Source organism: Ruditapes philippinarum, unplaced genomic scaffold, assembly GCF_026571515.1.
Source record: "Ruditapes philippinarum isolate M1 unplaced genomic scaffold, ASM2657151v2 ctg481_1_1_1_1, whole genome shotgun sequence".
NCBI classification, from domain to species: domain Eukaryota; kingdom Metazoa; phylum Mollusca; class Bivalvia; order Venerida; family Veneridae; genus Ruditapes; species Ruditapes philippinarum.
This window is the reverse complement of record NW_026866246.1, coordinates 89452-93730: the sequence shown is the minus strand read 5'-3', so window position 1 is coordinate 93730 and position 4279 is coordinate 89452.

Below are 4279 nucleotides of genomic sequence, written 5' to 3'. Positions count from 1 at the left end.
AATTTTGGTTCTCTTGACTTGCATGTTAATATACCAAACATTGTTTATACACCTTAAACAACCTCCAAATTTGTGGGAAAAAACCTTAAAGCAAAGGCTGGATGGTCCCCAAACTCGATTACAACATCAATGGAAGTCATTACTTTTAAATTTGTCAATTTAAAAACAAAAATGCCTGAATTTTAGGTGTCTAACTCGCAGGAATTTTTTAAAAGAAACTTGTCTTGAACCATATTCAAGCTTGCGTGCTAAATCCTTTGTTGTGACGCCACTACTACGTCTTCTATCTGTCTGTCCATCACAAAACATGTACAGACTATTCCTCAAAAACTACTAGTGCAATTTCATCCATACAGGAATAATCAGTACGAAGTCTAGTTGTGATTTTAATGATGTTTTAAAAGTTTTTCTGGACTACTTGTCTTAAACCACTGAAGCAATTTCAATGAAACTTTACAGGATTGCGCATATTAAACGAGTTATGGTCCTTGAATAAAAAAGGTGATTTTTTTGTGTTCCCAGCTACACAAAAGCTTGTCTGGACTACTTCTCAGAAACTGCTGTGGCAATTTCATCAATCAGTACCAAGTCTAGTTGTGCATATCATGGTTTATATGGTTCAATAATTTTTGTTGAAGTTATGGCCCTTTAATTGTTTTTACAACCCCGCACAATGAAGTTGTAAGAGGGGTTTACTGGAATCAGATTGTCTGTCCGGCCGTCGCTTCATCTGGCCGTCCGGCCGTCCGTCGGTTTTTTCCTTGTCCGCCCAATAACTTAATATTCCTTTGACCCACAGTCTTCATATTTGGAAGTTAGATTGGTCATGAATAGTAGATGATCCCTATTGATTTTGAGGTCACTGAGTCAAAGGTCAAGGTCACAGGGGCCTTGACTCCAAAAAGCGTGTCCGCCCAATAACTTAAGATTTCTTTGACCCCCAGTCTTCATATTTGGCATGGATGTTAGTCATGATGAGTAGATGACCCCTATTGATTTTGAGGTCACTGGGTCAAAGGTCATGGTCACAGAGGCCTTGACTTCAAACAGCTTGTCCGCCCAATAACTTAAGATTCCTTTGACCCATAGTCTTCATATTTGGCTTGGAGGCTAGTCATGATGAGTAGATGATCCCTAGTGATTTTGAGGTCACTGGGTCCAAGGTCACACAGGCCTTGACTTCAAAAACCTTGTCCGCCCAATAACTTAAGATTCCTTTGATCCACAGTCTTCATATTTGGTATTTAGATTGTCCATGGATAGTAGATGATCCCTATTGATTTTGAGGTCACCGGGTCAAAGGTCAAGGTCACAGGGGCCTTTACTAAAAAAACTTGTCGCCCAATAACTTAAGATTCCTTTCACCAGAAGTCTTCATATTTGGTATGGAGGTTAGAAATGATCAGTCGATGACCCCTATTGATGTTGAGGTCACTGGGTCAAAGGTCACAGGGACTTTGACTTCAAAAGGTTTGTCCGCCCAATCATTTAAGAAACCTTTGACCCACAGTCTTCATATCTGGCATGGAGGTCGAGCATGACCATTTGGTGACCCCTATTGATTTTAAGTCACTGGGTCAAAGGTCAAGGTCACAGGGGCCTCGACTAAAAATGCTTGTCCGCTCAATTGCTTAAGAATGCTTTGGTCAACAGTCTAGAAGACATATTTGGTATTAAGGTTGTTTATGACTAGTAGATGACCCCTTGTGATTTTTAGGTAACTGTCAAAGGTCAAGGTCACAGGGATTTTACTATAATAAGATTGTCTGCTCAAATGCTTAAGAATGCCTGTCCGCAGTGTATTTATTTTGACATTTTCACATTTGAAGTATGTAGAATACATAACTTAGCAATGCACTGGTTTAGTAACCTTTAGATTTGGCAGGTACTTTGTCCTTGAGCTCTAAATGGCCACTGTTAATTCTGTCAAAGTGGTATGCGGGGGTATTCACGCCATGACAGTGGCAGTTCTAGTTATTTTTAAAAATTGTCTGGACTACTCCTCTTATACCACTACTGGAATTTCAATGAAACTTTACAGGATTAATGGTAGGTCTTGTACTTGCGCATATTACATGGGTTTTCCGGTTGAATGATTTTTGGCTGAGTTATGGCCCTTGAAATAAAGTTTGTCTGGACTACTCCTCTTTTACCAATTATTTCAATGAAACTTCACAGGATTTATTCGTAGCTCTAGAACTTGTGCATAATACACAAGTTTTTTGTTTGAATGTTTTTTGTTAAGTTATGGCCCTTGAAAAAAAAGGATTTTTATTGTGTTGCCAGTTACACAGAAGTATGTCTGGACTTCTCCTCTGAAATTACAGGTGCAATTTCATCAAAACATTAAAGGAATGATCAATACCATGTCTAGTTGTGCATCTCATCAACATTTTTCGTTCATTGTTTTTTTTTGTCAAAGTTATGGCCCTTTAATGATTTTAATTTGTCCAGCCTACTCTAATACCACTAATGGAATTTCAATGCAACTTTACAGGATTGATAAGTAGCTCAAGTTATTTTCTATATTACATTTAATAATTTTGGTCAAGTTATGGCTATGATCACTGATGTCTTGTATCCCTAACCCTCATTTATTGATGAAGAGCTTTAAAGAGCCTCTTCAATTATTTTAGCTGTGAGGGGGTATCCAGTAAATAAATAGGGGGAAGTTTGTGAATGGTCAAATGTAAAACAAAATATCTGTCCTGTTTTCAGCCCTTTCGATGTCAAACAGATTAATTTAACAACCGCCCCCGAAAAACAAAACATAAAAACATTTAGGCTGATGTTTTACTTTTTATCATCTTTTTTTCTTTTTTTATCTTGCAATATGATACACTTTACAAGCCAAAAAAATCAACTATTATAAAAAATATATACCTGAAAATTCCATAATATCTATCTGTATGTAGTCCTTGTAGTTTTATTTCCAATATATGAATAAGATGAATGATATTCTTCGAGATTTAAATAATAAATAGCAATACTAAGAATGAAGTAGCCAGCCCCAATTCTGTTTATGTTTTATTGATGTGTTTATGATATCAATGCCCATTGAGATATAAAATGTTTATTAAAACTAATTCTCAAAATCTAATGTAATTATCAAAAGTGAAAGTGAATTTCAAGTGCCTGGTTTTATTATTTAAATCTCAAAGAATATCATTTATCGTATTCATATTCAATTACAAGAACAACAGAGTGAATATTTTTTATTCAATTTAAGAAATGAAAAATTGTAGATCGTAAAGGCACATTAAGTATCAGAAATGAAAATTTGTTCCCCTTCTTTAGAAAGGTAACAAAAGTGATGTTTCAAAAATTTTAGAGCTTAGATCATATTAGATTCTTATTACCCAAAGAAAGATGATTCGTCATTAATTAGCAAAATAAATATGTAGTTTTTTGACTTCCACAGCAGCCAGTGACTTTCTCTTGTGACTATAGAGACTTCAATAGCAACCAGTGACTTCACATTCCATTCACTGACTTTTCGTTGAAACAATTGACTTTCCATAGCAACCCTTGACTTCTAAAGCAAGCATTGACTTTCCATAGAAAGAGAGACCTTCATAGCAACCAATGATTTTCCTTTGCAACCTTTGACTTTCATAGCAACCATTTACTTTCCACAGCAACCATTGTCCTCCATAGCAACCATGTGTGTTTAGTCTATGCTTAATGAGGGTTCATCCGCCCGTAAAGGCACAAAATGCAGCTTTCGCTGTTGATTACAGATCCCAGACATGTCACCAGTAATGCCCTTAAAGAGTCAATTTTGAAGCAAAAAATGGTGATAATTTACCTCCATGCAACGAAGTATTAGCCAAAGATATGAATTTTGAGCCAAAAGTCACTATGAGAACCTAAATGTACAGAAATCAAGACAATAATGAAAGGAGGTAGCCCTTACAAGGGCTCTTGGTTCCAAGCAAAGGGCCTGTCTTACAAGCCGTTATTCGTGAAAGGGGCTCACGTTCCCTAGTACCCCATCCTCGTCGACTCAAAGCCTACTTTGCAAGGCCACTGCCCTCGGCTTTAGTCAGGACACCGACAGTTAACTTCATGCAAGCTAAGTCGTACCGCCTTAGACGTTTCTCCGAGCTGTAGAAAACATGTAAACTTGCCGTCTAACAAGTAGCATTGGTTCTTCAATCATCTGGCGATGCTCTGTGCCTTCTCAACGATGTACACGTACCGAGGGGAAGAGAGAAGCCAGTGACTTCTATTGCAACCACTGAATTTTCATAGCAACCGCTGACTTCCATAGGAACCA